The sequence below is a fragment of the Epinephelus moara genome, chromosome 20, assembly GCF_006386435.1.
Source record: "Epinephelus moara isolate mb chromosome 20, YSFRI_EMoa_1.0, whole genome shotgun sequence".
In the NCBI taxonomy this organism is placed as follows: Eukaryota; Metazoa; Chordata; class Actinopteri; order Perciformes; family Serranidae; genus Epinephelus; species Epinephelus moara.
The window spans coordinates 46,157,549-46,173,608 of NC_065525.1; the positions used below are offsets into that span (position 1 = coordinate 46,157,549).

General features: G+C 39.8%; 1 protein-coding gene across 50 annotated transcripts in view; it reads left to right on the top strand.

Annotated features, from left to right (window-relative positions):
* LOC126408458 (pleckstrin homology domain-containing family A member 7-like) overlaps positions 1-16,060 on the top strand; it is a 197,382-nt gene that overhangs the window by 20,834 nt on the left and 160,488 nt on the right. The gene's annotated exons all lie outside the window — the stretch shown is intronic.

Genomic DNA, 16,060 nt, shown 5'->3' on the forward strand with positions numbered 1-16,060 from the left:
CAGCATACGCCATTTTCTCTGACATGGAGCCTGTGAAATGAATCCCTTGATGAGCCTTCTGTATTTTCTGTTTTTTTTTTTTGTTTTTTTGTTTTGTTTTTTCTATTTTTTGGGGGGACTTTTTTGCCTTTAATGGACAGGAGAGATGGAAATCGGGTGAGAGAGAGAATGGGGGCTGACTTGCAGCAAAGAGGCATCGCCTCTGTACATGGGGCACCGGCACTATCCACCACACTACCGATGCGCCCTGTTTTTTTTTTTTTTTTCTCCCTCTAGGTTTTTCCTCCGTCCTTTGATTCATCCTCGTTTTATTTCCCTCTTCTATTGGCTCTGATGATAGCAGTTGTGCAACACTTTTGAATAAAAGTCACACTGTGAGCAACAAACACGAGACAGACTCACAGTTTGTTTATTTGTTTATTTCTAGGATCCCCCTTAGCTGATGTCATGACATCAGCTATTCTTCCTGGGGTCCTCAATGCAATTTAAAAAAAAAAAAAGACATAGTACATACTCACATTCATCACTGTTACAGATCACTTTAACACATCCTTACATACACAAACAGCAAACGGTCTAGTCTAAAACTACATGATTAGGTACAAAGAATACACCAGACATCACATTACATTACCAGAACAGTTCAACCCACGAATAATTCCTACAATAATTATTCTGCGTTATATTTCTTATTCATTAAATTTACAATTTATTTAAATAGTCTATTACTACCTTTTTAAAAATTTGTTTTGAATTAATATTTTTGATGTTATTGGGTAATGTGTTCCATCTTATAATGGCTCTGTACATTACAGTATGTTTTAAAAAGTTTGTTCTTGGTTTAGGTGTAAGTAAGTTATCATATCTTGATTGTCTGGTTGCATATTTGTTTACATTTCTGGTAAACACTATCTGATCTAAGAAACATTGTGGGTTTTTTTATCGTTAATCAAATTTCTAATAAAAGTTAGAAGATTTAGTTTTAGTCTATTTTCAACCAGAAGCCACAATAAATTCTGGTGCATTTTTAAGATATTTGCATGCAGTGAACAATTGAGAGCAACTCTAGCTGCTTTGTTCTCTGCAATTTTCTAATATCTTTAGTGGCTGCAGATGACCAAATAATCGGGCAATACTCCAGATGGGACAACACTAAAGCCTTGATTACTTGATTCAGAGTATCTGATTCAACAAACTTAGAACATTTCCTTGTCACGGCAATACTTTTACCCATTTTCTTCATAATGTGATCAATATGTTCTGACCATGAAAGTTTATTACCCAAGATTATTCCAAGTAACTTGGTCTTGTTTACTTGTTCAATTTGTGTTCCATCAACAGACAGCTGTAGTTGAGGATAATTTACCAATGCATGTCTGGAACCAAATATCATACTTTTTGTTTTAGAGATATTTAACACCAATTTATTTTTGTGCACCCAGTCGACCACTTTCTTGAGTTCAATGCTCAGGATATTAGATAGCTCAAAATTTGTCATTGCTGCACTATATATGGTAGAATCATCCGCATACATAACTACTTTTGCATTATTCAACACTAATGGAAGGTCATTTGTAAAAATTGAATATAAAATAGGACCTAAGCAGCTCCCCTGTGGGACCCCACAGTACAGCTCTTTGCTGTCAGACAGCCTGCCATTAAAAAACACTCTTTGCCTTCTGCAGGTCAAGTGACTCCTCATCCAGGACAAGGCAGTAGATTCAAAACCATAACCGCTGAGTTTTTCTAGCAAAAGACAGTGATCAATAATGTCAAAAGCAGCACTAAAGTCTAGTAATACTGCCCCCACTAATTTTTTGTCCTCCATGCATCTCAGCCAATCATCAGTCATTTGAGCCAATGCTGTACTGGTTGAATGCCCTTCTTTGTATGCATGCTGGTTACTTGTGAATAATGAGTTGCATGTAAAATAATCTTGAATTTGAGCATAAACAATTTTCTCCAATAACTTGCTCAATACAGGCAGCAGACTGATTGGGCGACTGTTGGGACCTGTGAGGGCAGATTTACCATCCTTCGGCAGTGGAATAACTTTGGCCTCTTTCCAAATTTCCGGGCACACACCATGCTTTAGACATTTATTAAATATATGGCATACTGGGTTGGATATATGTCTTGCTGCAATTTTTAGTAATTTACCATCCAGATTATCTATGCCTGGAGATTTGTCATCAGCGAGGGATAATAGACACATTTCAACATATTATTTTTCAACGTATTGGAACTTAAACAAACACCTCTTTCCCATCATAATACGGTCCTTTATGATTGTCTGTGGCCCTATCTCCTCAGCAGTACTCATGGCATTTCTCAATGTCTGTATCTTTGATGGGAAATAGTTATTGAAATAATTTCCTATGTCTTGTGGTTTGGTAATAAACGTTCCATCTGTTTCAATGAAGGAGGCAGTTGCATTCGTGCTCCTGCCCATGATATTGTTTAGAATCTTCCACAATTTCTTGGTGTTGTGCCTGGCTTCGTGAATTCTGTTCTTGTAATATTCCTTTTTTTTTTTTTTTTTTACATCTATTAAGTTTAACCACAGTATTTCTTAGTTTACAATAGTTTTGTCTATCAGTTAGAGCATGAGTTCCATTTACAATCCTTTTTGCATTATCACGCTTGGCCATCAATTCCATCAGCTCATTGTCAATCCATGGCGCACCCTTAGACCTAGAAGTCCATTTTCTTAATGGTGCGTGTTTATCTGCAACACCCTTAAATAATTTCATAAACACACTTAGTGCAGTTTCAGGGTCATCCTCTTTGCATACATTAAACCAATTAACCTCACTAATCTCTTTTACAAATAACTCCGTATTAAACCCTCTAAAAGACCTTTTATACCTAATTGTTGAGGGGGTCTTAGGAATTTTTGTTATTCTTTTGGTTGCAATGAGATTGTGATCACTAAAGCCTACTGATATGGATACAGCTTTAGAGAATTTTAGAGAATATTAGTAAAAATGTGGTCAATGCAGGTTGATGTATTGTTACCATACTTGTTCGTAAATATTCTGGTTGGCTCTGACACTACCTGAGTCATGTTACATGTTTTGGCTATTGAAGAAAGCCTATTCCACATTGGACAATTTTGATTAAGAGCATCAATATTCAGGTCACCCAGAAAATAAATTTCATTGTCGCCATCTCCTGTCTTATCCAACATATCACAGACATTATCCAGATATTTTGCATCAGCACTAGGCGGTCTATAACGGCACCCAACTAATATTGGTTTTATATGAGGTAGGTGTACCTGTAACCACAGGGCTTCTATCTCATCTATCATTAAATCATTGCGTATTTTTGCTGGAATATAACTCCGGATGTAGATAGCAACACCCCCTCCATATTTATTTCTATCTTTCCTGAATAGATTGTAACCTTGTATAGTGACCTTTGAATCATTGAATGATGAGTCCAGATGTGTCTCTGATAAAGCAAAAATATGAATATCATGTAGTTCAACCAGGCTGTATATTTCATGTATTTTATTTCTCAAACTGCATACATTCAAATGAGCAAACGACACTCCCTCCTTTGGTAGTTTTAAAGTTGTTGATTGAAGAGAAGGCATGGCATCAGAGGGAAATTCATACCTTTAGAACCTTCAACAGTTCATGAAGGAAGCATAGCAGTTAACAAACCAAAGCAATATGTGCAATCAAAGACATGAATGAATCAAAAATCTATATAGTGTCGGCAGTAAGGTAAAGATAGACTCTTCAGGACATTCTTTTTAAAGGATTAAATCCTCTCAATCATCTGTTACGACCCACTCTGTGTGAAACGCTGTATTTTTCTACACACTCTGACGAGAGTGAATCTGGGATCTGATTGGATCTGATTGGGTTTTACTTTCACTTTCACCTTGAGCATGTGTACAACCAGAAACTGACACACTGACCCTGCAGAGTTTACCTTTAAAGACAATGGAAACAAATTAAAAAGCACAGAAATCTGAAATTATTTTAAAACACAGGGTTAAAAACTGAACAAAAGCTACCATCTTGCAAAGTATGTGTTTTAGATTTAGATGTGCACAGTGGTGAACCAGATCACAATGTTCTTCATGAAATGTATGGCAGCACATGATGCTGTTAGATCTTCACATATGGAAACGTGTGGAATGTTGAGCCTACAGATGGAAACATGGACCAAAGGCTTGTTAAATTTCTCCACATGACAAACCCACACGTCTCTTCAGCGTAGGACCAGCCCGTCCCGCTCTTCTCCACATGATTGTTTTCTGTGCACCAAAACAGACGCTCAGCGTTGGAAAGTGCGGGCGGTCCATCTGTGTTCAGTGCTGAGCGAAGGAGGTCAGACACAAAGGAGGGTTTGAAGGACACAGATGCAAACAGAGAGTGAGAGAAACAACAAGATGGTTGATACAATGTTGGTGGCTCTTTAAGTCTGGCTGCTGGTGGGAGACAGTGACACTTCTGTCAGTGTAAGGACGAGGGGCGAGGCCACCAAAACATTAGCAATGCAGCTTGGACGGAGACAGAGATCATGTGAGGAGCAGTGGGGAGGTTGGAGAGGAAGAAGAAGTGATGCTGGTTGGGACAGTGGCGAGCAGTGGCCTGAGAAACAGTGAATGAGAGAGCTTCAACATGTCTTCAACACTCTGCTTTGCTCTTTTTCTTATTAGTGAAATTTTATCAGGATTCTCTTAAACAACAGATTTGTGCAGGAAGAGAGAACAGAGTGAAGAGCAACTACAAGTTGAGAGATATAACTTCTCTTGTCATCAGTAAAGAGGTTCTTTGCTGTGGAAGGATGGGTAACTGCTGCAGCCGTGACCCTGCACGGGAGGCCGGTCACCAGCTGGTCAACATCAAACGTCACACAGCCTGGCCAGCAACGACCAAAGTGGTCACTAATCTTGATGATCATGAATTCTCCACATGGGATCTAACATGTGACACAAGGTAAGCCTGTCATGACATACTACATCTGAACAGGGCTGACGTTGCCCCCTGTGGAGGCGTCTAATCCCAGGCACAGATTCTTTATGGTGACGGGAGTTTTCTGTGCTGTGCCCGAGGAGCATCAAGTGGATCACAGCTCGTTAGCTTCTTTGTTTCTGGAGAAACACAGCTCCCTTCGGTACAGTACATCGCCCTGCTGGCACATGTAAAACAAGTTGTGTGTGGTGTAATTTGTCAGCTTTATGGGAATGTAACGGGACATGAGAGACTCTAAGTACACACACACACTGTGCAAGTTGTGGGTGTGTCTGTTAGTGAGTGTTGTATTGCTCCAAATGTACACAACTGAACATACACACCCCCAAAAACATACACACAGTGTGTACAAGTTATGGCTGTGTTTGACACCATGAGGTTTTACTGTGAACACACACACACACACACACACACACACACACACACACACACACAGACACACAGATCCCCAGCTGAATGCAAACATAAGATTAATTCAGCTTGACAAGAGCAGTTTGACAATTTAAGTGTCATGCTCAGCACTCTGCTCAGCCTCACTCAGCTGGTCACAACATAATGACGGTGGATTGTCTCCCGCTGTGGGACACGACGAAGGCTGAGGAGACAGAGGAGGACGCATTGTCCTAGAAATTAGACACTGTTACTACATTCATCTCCTTTTGTCTTGAAGAGACAGTTATGACTTTATCCCTAAATCCTGACGGACAGAACAGAAGCTTTTCTTATAACAATGTTGGCACTATATGTTTCTGCAAACAATATTTCACATTTGCATGTTGCGAGTCATATCAACATTTCTTAAGAGATGTGACGTATAAGCTGACTAATGTCATTGGGAGGCGGAGAGAATGGTAGATGGCGTGTAAACAAAATTTAGCTCCAGCCCACTTCACATGCTGCTGAGTTGCGCTGTGGCCCTTTCAAGTGCTCGAATTTGTTATTACGTGACAACGCCTGAACGCTACACAGGCTCCACTCCATTGAGTGTGTGTACAGTGCTGTGCTGCAGGTTCGGGCTGGGCTCGGTTATAATTGTCCTGGACTCGGGTTGGGTTCGGTCAGGAAAATGCAACCCGGGGGGCGTCCCCCTAATATAATGGTAGGGGAAACACTGCCCAGGATATCCAGCGTGTCATATGTAGATGTCTAAAGTCAGCTGAAGAAGCAGCGATATGTGGCGAGCTGGGATGAGATTATAAACTGAAGTTTGGTCTCATTTTGGAATTTGAGCATCTGCAGATTAATTCCATACCTGAGACATTATTTTTTCTCTAAAGTTTGGAACATTACGGGATGATTCAGTTCCTGTTTTGTTGTCTTTACAATGCCTCTGAAACGTGCTGCAGAATATCTGAAAATCTATCTATATTATATTCTAAAATGTCTTATACAAATAAGACATTTTGACTTTATATTCTGGGCTTGATGGTGGCTTGTCTGAAGTGAGAGGTTTTTTTTTACAGCTGACATTATGTCACTGTTTTCACCTTTTCACTCCAAGGTCTTACTTCCTGTGAACTCCTGTTTGATGTGTAAAACTGGTGGAATGGTCCTTTAAATACTGTATGACGATGTTACTGTGAGGTTGTGTATTGGATTGTTAAGTGTTCTGTAAAGAAACAAAGGAGAGGCATTGTAATATTATAAATGTATTACACACATAAACCCAGTTTGCGTTGTGTAGGCGTTCCACAAAACCTCTGTCAGCGCTCCGTGATACCACACAGGGAATAGTTCTTAAAAATGTCAGATGCACTGCTCTTGCAATCGTCTGACTCTGTAGTAATTTTGGGGTAAACAGGAGCTCTGAGTGTATTATAACACAGCCGCTGCCAACACCACAGAACAAGGTGTTTGACAGTGGAAACATTTTGTTCTGAGTGCGTTTCTCTGCTCCACCGGTGGGAGTAGCTCTCCAGAGGTGTCTAATTCTGTCAGCTGTAATGTCTGTCATGGGCGGAGAGTTGGTGCTTTTGTATCTGGAGATGTAGTCAAATATTCAGGAGGAGGAGGAGGATTAAGCTGTTTAATGCTTTCTTGATGTGACGCTGTTGATTACTGCAAAATCAAAATGGGAAGGACCTGCCTTTGGATTCCTCACGTCCCCCCACCCTCAGTGCCCTTTGTAAAGCTCTGTGACTCACCGGCGTAATAATATTGATTTGATCATGACAGAAATGGGAAGCGGTTGTGACTAAGTCTCCCTGAAGGGTTTAACCTGGTTAGATGTCAGATTTGTTTAGGCAGTCACTGCGGCGTCTCAGTAAAGTCCCCACTGTATGTCTTGTATGTGGGTGGAAGATCGAGACTTCACTGGCTCAGCCTCTAATTTATTTTTATAACTCCTTTTGTACACAAAGAGAATTCAGTGATATTCTTCCTGCGTGAAAGATGTTGAATACAAAATGTAAATTTAAACAGATGAAAAAAAAGATGACTCCACAGAGATAACGGTCCAAGGGCTTAACACTGAGTTAAAAGTAATGAAGAACATATATTTATTTTAATCTGCTGTCTCTAGATGTTTCTGCTTCATAGAGAAATGCTTCCTCTTGATGTTTGTAAGGGATAGCAGACTGCGTCCAGATGACCTGATCAGAAATACATTACAGGAATATTTTGGACACAATGGATGCCACTGAGGAGTCTTGATAGATAGGTGATTAATTATGCACCTCTTTTATCGTATAAACAAACCAGGTAACTATCAGCTGTGTGCTCAATATCACGGTGAAGATGTCACCACATTAAAGATGGGGGAGTAGCCTCCTCATTGTCTTCATATGTTTGTACTTTCTCAACAGAAAACAAATTTATATTTTAATATTTACTGGAAATGACATAAAATATGACCAACAGAAAGTAGGTTGTTATCAGCGCTGGTCATTCAGCTCCCTCCAGTCAGCTGTGTCATAATGACAAATGTTGGCTCAGCCGGTTTGAACCAAATAAACCGGTTTAAGCTCGTAGACCAGTCCGGACCGGAAAAACAGGAAATCAAATCAGCTCCAACCTTCTGGAAACAGAGGAGTGTATTTTTAAGTCTCGTCCTGCCATGAATCCTCCTCCTGCTTGTTTTATGTTTTAGTATCAAAGTTGGCAGAAAAATAAATCTCAGTACTATGGCCTCAGTTTATCATTTTACTGGAACAAAAATAAAATGGAGCACCCAGCAACGCTGAGATGTCAGTAAAAACTCAGTTTCATAATTGAATTGACAAAAAGATATTTGATTTGTTATGTCAAAGCTCAGTATTGGTGTTTCACATGTTAACTGCTGTCCCAGTTAATAAGGTGTCACTTCTGCAGAACGTCCAGGTCAGTGTGAGAAACACTCTGTTATTTTTGAAAGATTTATTATTATAATTATTACAATATATTATTTATTGTTATTTTTATGTACGATGGAAAATATGGAAAGTTTAAATGACTGTGTCTTGTAGATATCAGAAGTGTATCTTATTCATCACAGGAATCTGCAGAGCAGCTTTCAGTCTTATTTCAGTATTGACAAAGAACGGTGGACTTTTTTGGTGCCGTCTGCAACACTCACAGTTCAACACAGTTGAAAATAGTGTGCCAAGCCACTGGGACACGTTCAGTCACGTTTTTGTCAGTGTTTGTGCCTGACAGGCTGTCTACTCACTGGCCAGCCTGTTTGGTATTCAGGTAGTGAATTGACTGTTTGGTTTTTCTGCCAAGCTCTGTGTGTTTGACTTAATCAGGTTAGCAGAAAGAAGCGGTGCTTTTGTCCAATCCCCGGTGGTATGGTAACGATGAACCACACACTGTGGCTCAGAGAAAAATCTCCTGTTTGTTTTTACACATCAGAAATCAGCAGACATGTTCATGTTTTGAAGAGCAGTTTTCATGTTGATTGTTCAACATGTATCATTCATGAAGATATCAAAGACGTAAACACTGAGTCGTTCCGTACGGTGTAAAGATATACGACTGCATGTGTTATAGCCTATAATTCCACATAATGTCCACATAATTCAGAGCACAATGTAGAGCTGCAACTGAAGACTATTTTCATCATCTTTTAAACTGCAGATTAAAATTGAGTCTGTTGGATTTAGTGACATCTAGTGGTGAGATTATAGATTTCAACGCACTGAAACTTACCTGTGTGCCAAATATGTAGGAGAACTACGGTGGCCGATGGGAATAAGGCTGCCTCCTGAAAATCAGAGATACAAACCTGACCCGACCCTCAGTCGACTCAGATTACTTCATGTTGAGCTGTTGTTTTTTTGTTTGTTTGTTTGTTTTGTTTTTGTTTTTTGCTAGTCAGCGTGCAGCTACGTCTGGTGATGTTTCAGACCCCAGATGTAGCTGCAGAGTAAGGGCTCTTCATGTTCATGCTGCTCTTTGGCACAGACAGCCGCAGACACAGAGGCAGCTGAATGTCCAGCTGAATGTGTTCAGACTCTGTGTGAAAACAGAGGAGTGAATGTTTGTATTGAACAGTACTGTCGGATTCATGACACGTTGGCATCAACTCATTTTGTTGTTGCCACCGTGTGTATGATGGTAAAATAATTTTAAATTGAGAGGCGTGTGTTGGCTATCTGTAATCAGCATAGTGCCACGCCCCCTTTTCTCCATATAAGGAAATACAGTGGCTCAGAGGTGTGTCATGGGAAAGGAGGTGAAGTTGGTTCCACACACATATTAAATTTTGACATTTGGAGCGTCAGTGAGCATCTGTGAATGTGAAACAGCTGATTGGCTGTTCGTCACTTTCTGTAAACATGTTCAAACATGGCAGCCTCTGATGATTCGCTCTCTTCTAAAGGACGGAAACAGACGGGTGAGATAAGACTTCCTAACACCTGCTCAGAGGTAAATCTGAATCTTTCATAAACCCTGCATTTAACAGGAGATAAATTAACCTTCAAATGAACTTATGAACCCGGGACCCTTCATCTTTAAATGAATAATTGATGAGAATGAAAAGGTGCCAGGTTCATAGTTGTTTAATACATCTGACCAATCTGTGAGTAAATTAACATTTTTGAATATAGTCTGTTGAAGCCTTCTTAAATAATCACAGTTTTAATATGTTCTGCATTTAGGTAAAAGGTGAGAGTTTTGTGAGACAGCCAGCCTTCATCATTTGTTTGTCCGTACAGTCTGAGGCAGGTCTGCCTTTGTTCAGAGTTGGAACAAATTCAGGAAAGAAAATATTGATGAATCCTAGATTTCTACTACACTGTTCGTATGAACTGTCTAACCTCAGATTTGTGAATGAGGCCCACTGATTCTGAATTACAGGTGATTATAACATCATAAACATTATATTTTATTTCTGTTATTATATCTTCTTAAATCCTACAAACTGGAGATAGAAATATAGAGATAGAAAATCTAGTTCATCATTGAACGTTGGAGATTTGCTCGGCTCACCTGAAGACTCTTGATGCAGGTTTGAGTCTCAGGTAGATTATCAGATCATTGTTTAACTATACTTTTGAGTCATCAGTTTTGTGATTGACTGCAGTCGTGTCGTCTCCACGCTGATACTCTGATACTGAGACATAACGTGTCACTCATGAGGTTGTAGATGGATCAGCTGCTTTATTGTGTATCAATCTGCTGATGTTACGCAGAAATTTTTATAAACCTATATCGTTTTTAATTCTAACATTTTAACTTCTTTTTTCTCTGATTGAGGAGCTGCAGAATTGCTCTGATGAAGTTTGATTTGCCTGTTGTAGTGACTCGGTTCTCCTGAAGGAGGTATTGAACTGGAAACAGAAATAAAATGAGCAAATGATTAATACAAAGAAACCTGGACTCTGTAACATCAGAGTCTTGGTGCTTGTTGCCACTTAAATATCTTTAGTTTTAAATCATTGGTATTCTCTCGCTCTCTCTGCTGCAGACACATAAATCATTTTTAGCTTCCTTATCCTGTAGATAATGTTGTATTTGCATTTTTTCTCAGAGAGCACTCTGCTCTGCTGTCTCCTTTTGACTTGTGTTTAATTTCAGCCTCGTTTTAGGAACTTGTTTGTTGTAGCTAAAACATATTAACGCTGGACTGAATTGTGGTGGTTGTGAAGTCAGATAACGCTGTTAAAAGACACTTTAGTAAGAAAAATGGAACAATCAAAGTGAGTCCTGACAGAATTAGCTCGGTACGACCAAGTACTGATTCACGTTAAATCAATCGGTGCCAAATTTCAGTACCCAACAGTTCACCTGGGTGAGAATGCCGAGTTTAGACAGGAAGTGCGAACACCTGAAGTCAGGAAATCACCTGCAGGACTCTGATGTTGGATTGGGTTCGCCTCATGGCAAAGACAACAGAGCTGGAAAAACTCTGTCGGCCTCTCGACCAGCCACAACTAATCGAAGCACAAAAAGTAAGGAAATGTGTTTGGTAGATTATTTCTTTGTTGTAGCGAAGCTTCTTGGCAATAAATCTTATACCGTTGGAAAACCTATTTATTTCCCTTTTTAAATGGTGCCACATTTGTAAGGAACATGCATTTGTGGGATGAGCAGCAGAGCTGAGTATGTGAGTTGCGCCCATAAAAATTATTACAAATCTTCTCTGCCAATGCCAAACAGCTTTTTTTGTGTGGTGGATTGGATGATTGAAGTCTGAAGAAACAAGACATACAGTATTGGCAATTTATTCATTTAACAAACAGGAACCTCAGTAGTGTGTGGAACAACCTGTATCGGTCAGATGTAAGACGTACCCTCATCCCCGGTTGAAATTAAACCGTTATATGACAGAGTGAACTGGTCATATGACAGAGTGAACTGGTCATATGACAGAGTGAACTGGTGAATTCAGTGATTAGCAGAATACCTCGTCATGTTCACGCTCATTGTCACAGATACACATTCGTCCCAGCCGCTGGCATTTTCATAGAAAGCACAGATTTCTCTTTTTATGTCTCTTGGTCTTTTGGCAACTGTTGGAGACATTTAAAGCAATGAAGCGAGACTTTACACTCAGCAGTTCTCCTCTTTCAATTTACCTGTGATTAAAAGTCAACTGTTGACCTTTTACTGTATGACCATGTGACATTTCCAAACAACGGGACGGCGATGACAAAAAGAAGAGTCTTTTTTCTTCCTCAGAGAAAAAGGCTTTGCTGAGTCTGAATGCCTTTAAAAACACTCCCACCCATTGTTCAGACGTCTCCGTACCTGAACGCCTCATTACAACAGCCACCACCCAGAATCAGGCTCATTAAACACAAATTCACTGCTGGTTAAAAATGAGACCACTTAACAGAAACTAAAGACACATGTGCACAGTTTAGACTTATTCAATATTCAATTTTAATTGTCTGTATGTGTCTCTGTGCTGCTTTGTGTTTTTACCTTGTTCATCCTGTTTTGTTGTTCATCTGGCGACATCCTCATGTATGTGTCTGTCTTCGACCTTTTCAGGGACACGTTTTCGCACTTAAGCAGAAACAGTAAAAGCGTAACCTTGAATTTCCCTTCGTATCACTGGCGCCAGTGATGGACTGACAGTGAACTCTTCTTCTGTTGCTGGCAGTAACTGTCGGCCCATTCACGATCAAGTCCCTTTGAAGGCGAACTGAAAGGGTCAGTTTTGGGTGGGGAGGTTGAGCCGTTTCACTGAGAGAGAAGCAGCGAGGGGTCATTACCATTTCAGTCAGACATGAATCCAGTTCAGGAACTAGAATATATATACAATATGTTCAGAGTGAATGGGTCACAGTTTATATCAATTTGAGACGCTCGTATCTGCTGCAGATCAAACAGGCTGCAGGGCGTGATGTTCAGATACCACCACAGAGTTAATGAGCATTGTGAGAGCTAATGAATCTCCATCTGTCCACAGAGACAACATCCACTATACAATCATTGGTATTATTGTGAGAACAGCAGTAGTGTTAATAATAATTAGAGAAGCTTGGTTTGAATGCAGAGGGATTTTTCATATTGCAGTTGTTAGCTGACACTTTATGGCAGTGCTCCATAGAATAAGATTAGCTTCAGTTTAATTGAATATCACTGAAATGACAGCGCAGTGGTAGCGAGCAGAGCTCAATCGCTCTGGCAGTCTGACTAGAATAACTATGAAGTGCTGGTAAAATAACTTTTAGAAAAAGGTGCTACGATATGGTGAGTGATTGAAGGGATAAGATCCAATTCAAGGTAATAGAGGAATGAAACGAGGGAAGGAAAATGATTTAGGAGGCAGAGGCTGACGTGAGCTGCTTGAAGAGATTTCAGTCAGTGATGGAAGATAGAAAGTGACTCTGCTGCTTTGTCTTCATCAGAACTGCAGAGTTACAGATGTGTACGAGTCCAAACAGCAGAAACTGTCTGACAGGAAGTATGAAGCACGTAAATGTTATCTAGGATCTTCAGCCCTGCACGGCTGATCGTCCTCCTCTTTTCACTCAAAACATATAAACTCTGTAAATCTCTATTTTCATCAACATCACTGTCTGAAGCACCGAGCGAAACCTCAGATACAACAACTAGCTCCCATTGTACAACTTAGGGCTCATTAATGCTCAGCGTCAGATACAGACAGACGCAGCCTTCTGTTCGCACTCTGCGCTCATTTCGTACATTTTTGTGCACGTTTTCTAAAAGCTTACAGATACTGATGAAACAGAGCAGAAACACCAAAGATTATGGAGGCAGTGTGGCGTAGTTCAACAGACATAAGACCGCAGGAGATGATGGATGAAGATGTTTAAATAATGGCGGTACCTAACGATTCAGTGAAAAGAATTCCTTGTCCACACGTTAGGATGTCTTTTTGACCTCACACACCACCGCCATCTACAAAGCTGCGTCTGTTTAAAGGTACAATGTTACCACCTCCGACACCGTCAGCCGTTGTGTAAAACTTTAGTCTCATCTCTCTAGTGCAATCTATTGGCTGTATCTATGACATCATAGAAGACCTTTTATTTTTTCCCTCATCAAAAAAGTCGAGAGCTGTTTTTAGCATAGCAAGTAAACCGGTTATTGATAACCACTCTTAGCACAGTTAGCACGCATTAACTCTGAGGGCTAACTTGGTTTATTTGTGAATGTATCTGACATCCTGAGCGTCCTGTTGAACCCTGTTCAGAGACCAGGCAGTTTAATAAAGTGTTGCTTGATAAATAAAAAAAAAAAGAAAAAAGAAATTAATCTTCAGATGTTCATATATTGGTAACCCTGTTTGGTACATCTCAATGGTATGAACAAAGACATGTGGACAGGCAGCAGGACAGACAACTATAATCTTGTACCCTACAGTAAGTGTTGGGATTAATTCGGTTTCTGTTTCAGGAATTTGAATTCTTCCAAACTGTTTTTGAATCCATTTAAATTCAGCTTTTACCATTTGTAACTCAACGTTAACAAAAAGACAAAAGATTCCATTGAAACCTGTTCATGTTTTTATTTTTGTCATCTTCAGAGACACTGCTGTTGTTAGTTTGAATATGAAACACTTCAGATTCTGAAAGTGAAGAGTCATTGATTAACTGATATCCAAACTCTGATTCATACAAGTTTTATATATTCATAAAGACAGAGGACAGAAATGGTGCTCTGGTTTTAAAGAGTCAATCAATTTTCAATCAGTCCATTTTATTTATAAAGCCCAATATCACAAATCACAGTTTGCCTCACAGGGCTTTACAGCATACGACATCCCTCTGTCCTTAGGACCCTTACAGCTGATCAGGAAAAACTCCCCAAAAAACCCTTTAACGGGTAAACAAGGGTAGAAAGCTCAGCAAGAGCAACTGAGGAGGGATCCCTCTTCCAGGACGGACAGACGTGCAATAGATGTCGTACAGAACAGATCAACATGATAAATTAACAGTAATCCGTATGACACAATGAGACAGAGAGAGAGAGATGATAATGACAGTAGCTTACAACAACATTAATTAAAGAAATGTTGTGTGTGTCTTTGTTCAAACAGCTGATGGAGGCGTCTGACACACCATCAGCTCGCTGTGTCGTCTGGCAGCTGCCAAACGTCACCGTCCAGTCAGGATCAGTGTAGTTAGGTTAATATTTCCTGTTCTTTGTTCTCATACTTTGTTTGACCTTCAGACAGACAATGTCCAGTTAGTGACCTGTCAGTCGAACTCTGAGAGTCGTCCATTGTTCAGAGAACAAATCAGAGTATCTTAACTGAGAGTTTATAGTGACGCTTCATCTTTTACTCAAAGTTCTTTGTGTAATAAAAAAAAAAATCTGTGATGTTTTTTCTATGAAATCCTCGTCTGTCTGTGTGGCTGTAAAAAATGCTCGTCTTTGAACCTGAGCCTCTCGGCAGACAGAGAATGAGCTTATGTTCTCTGATTTACAAAAGAGGAGAGAAATGCTGTTTCTGCCTTTGTGTGTGAGATTCTCAGTGAACAAAGACATGTTGGTTTGGTGTTTTCTGCTGGACAGATAAATATGGTGCACATTAGCCTGTTATTGTGCCGGCAGCTGATCTCATTACGATAGTCCACACCTAATAAAGCATACCTTTCCAAACGTTGAAACATACATGTCTACGTGTACAATATCAATGATTCAATTATCCTCTGTATCCGTTTACATCAACCACAGGTCTGATGCTCACATCCTCGTATGTCGTTAACGTTTAACGTCGACTGGACAGTTTCACTCTGTCTTTGTGGATTAAACATGCCGCGCATACCAACAGGGCTTTTCAGTGTGTGTGTGTGTGTGTGTGTGTGTGTGTGTGTGTGTGTGTGTGTTCAGTCAGTCTGAAATAACGTCACAGTGAAACGTTAAAAAGTTAAAGAAATAAACTGTTTTCTTTAAATCTTTCAAAATTATACCAGAAATCATAACTGACATCATTAAAACTGTTTTGATGGTGAAAGAGTTCGATTGCTAGTGTTATTATTGTTTTTCGAATGATTATTATTATTATTTTTTTTCTTTGTCGCAAATGATCGCATTTTTCACTGCCTGAACATATCCCAAAACTCACCAAACTTGGAATATAAGTCACACCTGGCGAAAAATTTTATAATCTATTGTCGTCCTGACTTCCCACCACTAGGTGGCGCTATTATTAAGGAAAGTGC